General features: G+C 53.3%; 1 long non-coding RNA gene across 1 annotated transcript; it reads right to left on the reverse strand.

The window, feature by feature from the left end:
• Window positions 1-9,124: 9,124 nt before the first annotated feature.
• On the reverse strand, window positions 9,125-10,690 carry LOC112946772. Its single transcript, XR_003249296.1, has 4 exons — window positions 10,630-10,690; window positions 10,426-10,518; window positions 9,904-10,018; window positions 9,125-9,376 (listed from the first exon to the last, which is right to left on the reverse strand). It is a non-coding gene; the product is annotated as an uncharacterized LOC112946772 (long non-coding RNA).
• Between the last annotated feature and the right edge of the window lie 474 nt (window positions 10,691-11,164).

Here is an 11,164-nt window from a genome sequence, read left to right on the forward strand (position 1 = left end):
CATGTGTGGTGTGGGGCATGTGGTGTGTGTAGCACAGGACATGTGGGGTATGTGTGATGTATGGGGGCTGGGGGGTTATATGGTATGTGACTGGGGATGTGACATGTGGCACAGCTCRTGTGTGGCATGTGCTGTGGGTATGTGGTACACAGTGTGTAAGGGGTGTCTGTCATATGTGTTATCTGGCACTTGTGGTGTGTGGGAAATGGGGTGAGCGTCTTTTGGGGTGTGTTCCATATGTGGTGTTAGAGAGATGGGGGTCTGTGTGTGACGGGTTATTTTGTGTGTGGGGCACATGATGTGGGTGGTGGCTGCCAGGGGTGTCGCTTTTGTGGCATGTGTACTTTATAAGAGGTGTGGGTCTATGTGGCAGGTGTGGGGTGGTTTCTGTCACTTGTGGTGTGTTGCATGTGGGGCATGTGCTGTGTTGTGGCCCCTGTGGGGGGTGTCACGTGTGCATGGGGTGCCTGTGTGGTGACACATGTGGTGGGTCCCTTGTGAGATGTGTATGTGGCACCGGGGCGTGCAGGGTGCCATGTGGCATTGTGTGTCACAACCCACGTGTGGGTCACAACCCACGTGTGGGGCTCCTGCATGCAGGGGTTGTGCTCACGGGCCTGTTTCTCTTCTGTGTGTGCTCCATCTCCTACTGTTACCCCTATAGTTCCTGTTTGTGACCGAGAAGGAAGGGAGAGGAAGCAGCTCACACCTCCAGTGAAACCAGCACCCACATCTGCCCATATACCTGTTTTTATTTTTTTATTTTAGTTGCTGCCTTGTTCTTTCTTCTCTCGTTTCCCACCTTGTTTTTGCTGTTTGTGATTGACTGATGCAAACCAGCTGGAAGGCATGATCAGCTAATCCTTTGGAAATCTTGTACTTGCTCTGTGATCCGTGCGTGGTGGCCTGGGCTCCGCTTCCTGCGGCCTCCTCCGTTCTGCCTCCCTGTCCGTGTCTCTGTTCCTCGTGGGGCTCAAGATTTGCTGTGGGAAGGGCGGCTAGGTGGGCGGGAGCGGCCTCCCCTCTGCATCACTACCCCTCTATGGGTCCCCAGCCCAAGCCCCACCTCTGAGGGGGGTCCATGGCWGGTGCAGGGCCCCCCTGGGGCAGGTGCCCCCCTCGCTTCTGCAGCCCGTTGAGGCGGAACACCGGGCTCGCTGCTGAGGGCGCCGCTGCCCTGCGCCGCGGCCTCCGCCGCACGGCGGGCCCTGTGGGGCCTCCCCAGCGCGGGGCCGGCTCACCTCCCCTCAGCCCCGCCGTGTCCCGCCGGAGAGTGACCACACGCACACGGACACGGACACGGACACGCAACCCGCAGCAGCCCCACACACCGGGACGCAGGCAGAGCACCCGCACGCCTGGAACAGCAGCGGGCCTGGAATCATGCGCCTGGATTCATGGCAGCTCCCTCAGTCCCGGCAGAGCCCGGATCCCACCGGCTCCCYCTCCTGCACGAGGAGCTGCTCCAACCCCTCACTCTTTGTGTGGCCCTTTTTAGATAGCGTGACAGGAACTCCCTGCTAGAGCATCCAGTTTAACCTTTTTTTTTGCATCATCAGCAAAACCAGTGGACCTGCGGGGGGGGGCAGGTCCTAACTATGGATATGTAGCTCCTATCATCACCTCAACTATGAACAAGGGGGGGGAAAATATATATATAATATAAAAATACAGCACATCCACAAGAAGCTTGTCTTCMTATAAACAATATCAGCAGCACCCGCTTGTATTTGCGCAGCAGGTTTCAGCTGCACGGCCACTAACATCCCCGCTCTACAGGCAATTTCTCAGCAACTTCCAGAGCAGTGGAAGCTCCATCTGCTCTAGAGCTCCCCGTCCTCTGCAGCACTTTGCTAATTGACACCATAGGAGCAGGGTCGTGGCGTTTCCGATGCAAGCTTTAAAATAAATTAAAAAAAAAAAAACCAAAAAAACCCAAATAAAACAGCATCGCAACTATAAATGCCCTGAAAGAAGAWCAACACCCAACCAAACAAAACCAAAAAAACCCATTTACCATTTTTTTTAACCATGACTCTAAATAAATGTGCYGCATGCTCTAGGTGTGCCTGCTTGAGCAGGGAGGTTGCACTGGGTGATTGCTGGAGGCCCCTTCCAACCTTGAAGATTCTGTGATTATAACTATGTACAAATATGGTATAGGTTTTTTTTGTGCACGTATATATCTGTATAAAAGAAACTTTTTTTTTTTATATCTAGATACACACAAATATRAATATACATATGAACACACACATTTCAGGCTGTTGTTTGGGTGGTGGTGCTCGAGGCTGCAGGGTGCTGAGCAGCGCCCAACTGCTGCGGTTGGGGCTGGGAGGGCACACGGGTGCCACCAACGTGGGCATCACCGTGACGGTCACCACGAGCCCCGAGGGACCCACCTGCAGCACGCCACCACGGAGAAACACCTCCACGCCGTGTCCTGCCACCCTTCTGTCAGGAACAGCTTGCGCCTACGCTTGCATTTTGCTGCAAAAAAAAGATGATAAAAAAAACCCAAGTGTCCTGAAACAGTTTTTTTGCTTCCGACCGTGCTGCAGCGGGTGGGAGGCTGCTGTGTCACCATCTCCAGCAGATCTGGGGCTCTCAACCGCAGGACACCAAGAAGCTCTGAGCAAACAGGAAACAACAGGGTGGGGAGGAAAGGAGGGCATGATAAATACCCTGCTAAATGCCCTGCTCGGGAGCTAAATGCCCGGCTCCAGGGTGAACCCATCGCTCTGCAGTCGCTTGGACGCCTCACAGAGCTGCGCAGGCTGGCAGGGACTGACCACCAGCCCCAAAGGCTTCCAGGTTTATTTATACATATAAATATATATAAATAAAATCCCCCCACTATGCAATATATGTTTTCTTATACACACACACACACACACACACACACACCCTATAACGTTAGTGTTCCTCTCAGCAGGGCAGACCTGCACTCCAGTGGTGTATCCATACTGATACCCCAAAATAAATCATCACATTTGCTGTCCTCCCGCTTCCCTGGCCCTCTGCCCCCAGGCTCCCCATCTCCAAGAGGCGGAACAGCAACCCCCCCCAAAACAAGAACTAGAAAAGCAGCAGTGGTGGTGGAGAAAACAAACATGTAGTTATGAAAAAAAGGCAGGAGGGGGAAAAAAAAAAAAAAAAAAAAAGGAGACAAGGGGGGACAGAAGACAGAGATGAAGAGAAGAAAGGAAGGGGAGAAGGTAAGCAAAAAAAAGTAGGGGGAGAAGAACAAGGACAGGGACCGTAACTGGAACTAGGAGAAAGGGGGGAAGGGGGAACAGGGCAGGCAGAAGGACAAGAGCAGGGAGCAAAAATGAAGGGAAAGAAAGAATAAGGAATTATTCTTTTAATAAGGAATTATTAGGGAATAAGAAGTAAGGAAGAACGCAGAGAAAAACAAAAGTGGGAGAAAAGGGAGATGGAGAAAAAAAAGCAGGAAACAAAGGAGGAAGGAGGAGGGGGAGAAAAAACTGGGGATGAAAAAAGGGGGAGTAGAGGACAGGGGAAAAAAAGGTGGGGAATGGAAGACTAAGGAAAAGGAAATTAAAAGGGGCAGAGTTGAGGAAGGAAAAAGGAAGGCGATGAGAAGGATAAAAAGGTGTGGGCTGAAGAAGGGAAAAAAGGCGGGGAGAGAAAAAAAAACAGGGATGGGAAAATGGCAAAGAGAAGGACCAGTAGAAGAAGGATTGGTTAAAAAAAAGAGGCCATAAATAGAAAGGAACAGAAGAGAGAAAAAGGAACAAAAGCTGAAGAATAAAGAGGGAGGGCAGAGGGAAGAAAGAGGAGAAAAAAGGGAGAAGTGGGGATAGGACCAAAAAAGAGGAACGGAAGAGAGGAGGAGAAGGACAAGGGTGGGGGGGGCAAAAAGGGTTGGGGGGGGAGGGGAGAAAAAAGAGGAGGGGGAAAAAGTGCAGAGGGAGGGGAAGAAAAGTGGGGAGAAAAAGAAGAGAATGTGAAAATAGGATAAGAGAAGAAGGATGGAGGCATAGAAGATGAAAGAAAGGAAGGGGAAAAGCAGGGGGTGAATAAGAAGAAAAAGGAGGAAAAGGCGGGGGGAAATAGTGCGGAGGAAGGAAAAGAAGAGGAGGGCAGAAGAAGGAGGAAAAAAGGAGGGGAATAAGTAGAAGAAAAATGGAAAAAATGTGGGGGACAAAAAAAGATTAAAGAGAAAGTGAAGAAGAAAAGAAGGGGGAGCAGAGATCAAGAAAAAGAAGAAAGTGTAAAGAGAAGAAAGAGGGAGGTGACAAAGGCTGGGGAAGAGCAGAGGATCTAGGGAAAGGGAGGAAGAGGAAGGAAAAAAGGGGGAGGAGAAGGAGACAGAAAAGGAGGAAAAAGGGGGAGAGGAGGGGRAAAAGACAGGAAGAGGAAAAGGAAGAAAGAGGGAGGAAGAAAGGTGAGGGAGGAGGAGGAAATAAGAATGAGCAATGTGACACCTGCTGCTCCAAGCACTTTATTTTCTTTGTCATTAACACTTCCATTTCCAAAAAGGAACCTACCTCYTCCCGGATGTGGGGATAATTCTGAGGGAGGGAGGGGAAGAGCCGGATCCGGCCATCCCCCAGGCCGCTCCAAAGGCTCCGCCGCTCCAGGCCAGGTCCCGGCAACACTCCCGACYAAACGCTCCGGCCACAACCACCGGGGCCGAAGCCGCGACCTCGGAATGCGGGAGGGACAATACCCCAGGCAGCTCAACGCTCCTTTCTTCCCAGACCTGTATCCGATGTGTCCCGAGCATCGCGGYGCTCCAAAGCAGAGGTGCAGCCTCCCAATGCGGCCTCCCCGACGTTCAACGTCGCTCTAGAGCACTGTGGGAATAACGTGTGTTCAGGAGGGGGTCCCGGACTGTGGGCGGGCACTGACCTGCCCTGGCACCATCCGTGTGGCACCCCCGGGCTCACGGGTCAGGCTGTGGGTGTCACTTGGTCTTGCAGGAGAGGAGAGCGTGGGCAAACGGGCATCGCGAGCATCAGCCTTCCTCGGGCGTTGATACATCACACTGCGGGTATAAAATAATAGCAACAAGTTACAAGTTATATTTTATAAAGTAATACTTTATATTAAGTAATAAGCAACGAATGGGAGCCCTGCTGGAAAGCACAAATGCTGGGAAATAGGCACAGGTGCCCCCAGCACTGCRCAGAACAGGAACTTGCTTGGGAAGCGCCGCTCCCAAAGGGGTTCGGTTTGAGCTCGGACGTTTGGGCTCTCAGGTGCCAGGGGAGAGCCGTGCGGGTGCCGCTCCTGGGGAGCGAGCCGCCCTCCAGCCCCACTGACCTCCGCTCCGCGTTGATTCCTTCGTCCTCATCCAGCTACTCGTCGCCCACGCGGGGTCCTGGCCCCYGCTCTTCCCTCGCTGACCCTCAGCCCCAGCCTCTCGTCCCGAGCCTAAGAGGAAACAAAGCTTAGGCAGGAGGTCAGACCAGAAAGAAGTTGCTGGGCTCCCGAGCTAGCGCCAGGCTGACCAGAGCATGGAGCTGCTGCAGTTAGTGAGAATGGGGGAAAAGGAGGAAATCCTGAGTTTGCTGCATCCCGTTTAACCACGGCCTCCATTCGCTGCCGGCGGTTGCGTTTCCTTCGCTCGGTGACGTGTCTCTGCCTGGAGTGTCTCTGACCACAACCTCCAAGTGAAGAGGGCAGCCACGTCCCCACAGCGCCCGCTCCAGAGGCTCAGGATGCGGTCCCAGACCCACGGCCGAGCTCTGTGGGGCGAGGGCCGCAGCACCCCCAGCCTCCTACYCGTGTGCAGGGTGGTTCGGGTGACCTCCAGGCCTGAACCCTGAGCCGGGGTTGGAGCGTTTAGGCCGGGCAGACAGACGAGTGCCGTGTCCTGCCCAATGCCTTGTCCCGCCGCACCATGAGGGGAGCCGGTCCCACCGGAGCCAGGGCTGGGACAGTCTCTCCAGCTCCCTGTCCGAGAGCTGGAGCYGCCCCTCCATCCAGTTAACAGCTAGAGCCGCTTGGTTTGTGGGATGGAACCAACTTGTGCCGGGAAAGCCGAGCACAACCCGGCTGGGTGCACCCAGAGCAAGAACGGATTCACCCTGCAGACACATTTCTTACAGGCTCCCTCCCTGCTCCACCTCCGATCCTGCTCTATCCCCTACTCTTATCTCTGCTCCGCCTTTCCTTTCCAGGTGGCTGCATTTCACCCATGGATTTTCCCCGGGAAATCACCACTTCACCCCAATTACTGATTTCCAGCAGCTGTGTTGCTCCTCCCCTAGGCAGCTGTTGACCTCCGTGTTGCTTTCAGTCTGCTCTCAGGTATCTTTGTGGGAACACTCCTACTTGTATTTTCCAAACCACCTCTRTAAAAGCCCCCCAAACCACTAACAACCACATTGAGAGGAAAAACAGACGCTGATTTAGATGCTTAAAGGTCATTTAAAACCCCTGCTTCAGTGTCGGAAGCCGAGAAGGGTGTTGGAGCAAGAGCTCTCGCCCCTTTGTGGAGCCGAGCGCTCCTCCCGGCCGCGGTGCCTCCTGATGTCCCGGCCCTCGCAGCTGTGRCACCCCAAATAAACCAGGGTTCCTGTCCTCCGAGCTGAACACAGACCCTTGGCTACACTAGGCTTGGTGGGAACAAGGTGATATCTGCCATCAGAATCAAAACGTTGCCTGGGGTTGCTCCGTTTAGTGCTTTCTTCGCCCCAAAATGAGGCCACAACAGAAGGCAGCGCTGTGCTTGGAGCCGTCACTTTCCTGCACCTGAAAGGATGTTTGGATCCTTCCCCGTGGGGAAAGGGACACGTCCTGGCAAGCTGCACATCCACATCCCACACAATCTCCCCATGTGCTCTCTTAAATCACCCCCTGCGCCAAAACTCACCGCTGTCCTCGGGGCTGGACAGCTTCCTGGCTCTGGGATCTCCTCACGGATCCTCCCTGTCCTGCGGCACTGCCGTGTCCCGGAGCGAGGCCCTCGGTGGGGCGGGACAGACCCTCGGAGCACTGCAAAAAAAACAGGAGGAGGAAAACGATCAGTCACGTAGCTTGGTTTCCTCCAGCAGGCTCTTTTAAAATACTTGAACTATATTTATATCTATGCTTTATATACCTTGATATGTGCATTTTTATATGTATTTTTATATATTATGCACACACTGTGTGCAGCGGGGCTGCGCATGGCCRACCAGCCACGTGGGAACAGTCATGGCACCCGTCTCCCAAGGGCGCCCGTTGGAGCGGGAAGCTTCCTGGGATCCGCACACGCTTCCATCCCAGTCCCGTACGCAGGCGGGGGGATGGAGGGGACCTCCCTGCCCCCAGACCCAGCTTCCTGGAGCATTCCTGGTGACACTGCCCATAGCATTCCCGAGGGATGCTCCCAGGCAGGGCATTCGTGTGCCCGTCACACTGATCCCGGACACCAACGGGCGCTCCCATAGATCCTGCGAACGTTGCGGGGACCGCCCGAGGCCCCGGGGACATCAGCACCTCTCAATTGCAGGAGAGCAGAATCGGAAACAGGAACCACAGASCAGGCCCGCGGGCGCCACGTCCTGCCCGGCGGCTCCTCTCCTGCAGCTGATGAGAGGGGCGGCTGGCGCGGCGGGACCCCCGGGTGGGTGTGAGCAGGGCACCCCGAGCGGAGCGGGCGCCTCGGGGCGCGTGGGGCGCCCACGTCACACGTGTGTCACGTATTTCCTCACCCACGGGGACATTTCCGTGACTCATCCCRGGGCCGTTATCCCAGGACATCTCGGAGCGAGGCAGCCTCACTCGGTGCCACCGCACGCACAGCCTCCGTCCCCATCCGCACCCCTGTGTTGGCTCACCATGATGCCTGGCTCCATGCTGGGCTCCGGAGTGGTTACCTCGGAGATCCGGCTCCGGAAGAGACCCAGCGCGTGCAGGTCCAGGCCGTCCATCTCCCGGGGCTGCACGCGGCCGCTCCGGGCTCTCCCAGGCCRCTCCATCCCCGTGCATCCCCATCACCCCAGGGATTGCGGAGCCCCCAGGAAACTCAGCCCTGCAGAAAATCGGGTGAGGAGCGGGACAAGCCTTGCTGGAAAACCCACACCGCGGTGCCGAGGCCAGCTGGGCAGCACAAGGTCCCGGCTCCTGCAGGGAATCACAATCATTCCGGGGTGCCGCAGCGTGCGGTTAAACCATCCCAAGGAGCCCTGCATCCCGGCACCTACATCCCCTGGCACGGGCACATCCGCTGGGAGCAGAGACCCCCCTGCTGACCTCTCGGAGGGAACCTGGAGCCACTGGTAGGCACAGGCAGCACCACAGCAGCACCCGCAGGGACCCACGGAAAAGGGTCCGACAACACCGAGGCTGCCGCGGGCTGAGGAGTTCCACAGGCCACCCAATATCCCCATCAAACAGCGAGAGATACCGTGTTTGCACTTTCCCAATAAAAATAAACAAATAAAAAAAATCTGCAAACATCTGTAATGTTCCGGAAGAGCTGACATGTTCTGAGTGCACAGGCTTCCAGGGCTTTTAGCACACTTAGAGAAGTCTTAATATGCTTTGAAAGAAAGAGAGAAGAAAAATCCATTAGGTTTTCATTTTTCCCCCCTCTCCCCTTTCTGCACAGCCTATTATCCACGTGTTCTTGGATGTTCTATGCAGGGACCTGTCACAGAGCCACCACTGCAGCCAAACACCTGCAGTGAGAGCGACCTTGCACTGCTGCTCCTCCGGCAGCTGCCCGGGAATCCCACGGAGCAAGGCGGATAAAGGGGCAATCCCAGCCCTGCAGCAAGGACCGRCCGAGGCTCTCTGCTCCTCAAACACCTGCTCTGGTGGAGAGCACACTGGGGGCTCCAGGGTGGGCAAACGCTTTGCACACACAGAGCAAGACAAGAGCACACGGTTTCTTCACAAGGTTTCTGCACTAGGAACATTTGGTTACTGTACTAGGCTCTTTCAGACACATGAGCCTGGCTTAAACATCAAGCCAGGAATAATTTGTTTTCCTTTTTCTTAGTCTTTTCGGCGTCTAAATGGCTTCAGTGCTAAATTAACACCCGCCTTCCAGTTTGCCTGGCATCGGCTTTACTTCCCACTCTTCCTGACAGACGTCCTTCCCAAATCCCTGCCCCTCCACAGCATCTCATCCATAGGTTCTCCTAGCTCCGTGAAGATGATAGCTCTGTGCTCACTAGATAAACTGCAAACGAGATGCCAGATGCCTTAGAAGTAGATCGTGATCTTTAAAGAACAAGAAAGGGTCCTTAASAAGATCCATCTAAACAAGAAAATCCAAAATTCAAAATGAGAATAAGAAGGACCAAAGAGGAAATCTAGCGYCAAGACTGTTCTTTTACAGCATAGAGCAGCAATTATTCACATGGCAATTAGTCACATGGTCATTAGGAACCTCATTAGCTGGCATTTATTCCTGCAGGGAATAAAGATAAGATATCATCAGGGACTGCTAATACAGAAGGACAGATAATATCATTCGGTCTTCATTTATACAATTATCAAATGCTTAATAGCAGCAGTTAGAGGTGGGTGGCTTTTGGACCAGCTTAAAGGGGCTGATCTACCAGTAAAAACTTCTGTTTATTGGAGGTGGATTTGGGTGCAGTCGTTGGAATTATAGSGTGCCGGCCGCCAGGACTTGGCAAATTCAAATTAAAATGAGTTCAGCATAAAACATCGCTGGTAGAAGAACACGTGCATGTGACTTGCCAGCTGATGCTGCTATTACTGACCACGTGCACCCAGAGGTGACAACCTTCTAGGAGAAACCTTGGCCCAGCTTCTACCCCTTGGCTGAACCTCTTTGCTCCCTAGTGAGGTGGGACGAGGGAGCCCCTCCGCCTTCCCCACCGTTCCCGACATCCATCCCAAATATCCAGGTCACATTATCCGAAATCACCCCGATCCCAGCAAAGCGACACCACGGAGACACCCACAGACCTGTCAGACTGATAAACCTTCGGGAAAGTTACATTAATYTCCAGTAGCAGCGGGAAAGCTGTAGGACCCATTGCCACGGGTTTGTTTTCCAGCTTCAAAGACGAGCAGCCAGACGCTGTCAAGAACCAGGGAATTGTAAAAGACATTGGAGGCACCAATTTGTATCTCCTACTTCTTGAATATYCAAAGAACCCAGCCGGGTCCATCACTTGGGTTATCATTCAGGAGGAGCTCTCCACCGACACGGAGACTCTGCTCCATTCTTCCCTAGCTGCACAATTCTCATGGGAACGGAGCTGATGAGGCAAATTTTTTTGGGTAGAAATAGAGACAGTATGTTCTGTACAACAAGATAGCCCAGGTTTATTTGAAGTCAAAACCAAACTGTTTGTCTTCTGCGTAATTTCCCCTTCCTTTCCCCTACAGCATTTAATCATTTATGACTAATTACATGAAGATTTTCCGAGCTCACAATAGATGGGAGAAGAGAGGGCCATGCACAACATAATAATTGCTACTCACATAAGCCTCTTCTTTACGCAGACTGTGCCTCTCCAAGCAGTGGCAATTAAAGCTGGTCTTCATTACCAAAATTACAATCGGCTGTAATTAGTCCTGTAGGGAGATTATTACCTCTTGTTATTAAGAGGAGAAAAAGGATAATTGCCACTAATGCTCCTGCATTTGGTGCCTTGGGAATTTCTGAGGTTTCAGCTCTCTCCTCACCTTGGACTCTGAGAGCCGCAGTTGGTAGAAGGGACGGTGGAGACGACATCCTGACACCCTTGCACACGATGCCTGCGCAGAAGGAAGCCTAGTTTTTAGGTACAAAAATGGTTTTCAGGYACGAAAATGAGCTTTTTCTGCCTCAGCCTATGCAATGATGGGCTGGAGCCCCTGTTCAGATCGCATCCCTGCTTCATTTGTCCCCCATAGGGCTGAAACGCTTCCTCCATCTGCCCCATTGGACATGAACGYTGCCATGGGGCAGTCACATCTTGACGTCTCACACGCTGCTCAGGAGCCAGATGTAAGGTGACCTATACACCTCCGTGAGCCTGACCAATGAGACTAACGCCTGTTTGAGCCTCTCTCCGTGTCGTGAAGAACCATCCGTATTTATAACCCCACGTAGCGCAAAACCCCTGAAAAGACAAGACTCGGAAAYCACTTCCACATCTCCAAAGGGTTCCTCTGCTACTTAAATAAAAAAGCATCTGTCCCATGACCACATTTTGATCATAATAGGAAGGGCCCTGTG

This window comes from Nothoprocta perdicaria, unplaced genomic scaffold (assembly GCF_003342845.1).
Source record: "Nothoprocta perdicaria isolate Ctin4 unplaced genomic scaffold, notPer1 scaffold_217, whole genome shotgun sequence".
Taxonomy (NCBI): domain Eukaryota; kingdom Metazoa; phylum Chordata; class Aves; order Tinamiformes; family Tinamidae; genus Nothoprocta; species Nothoprocta perdicaria.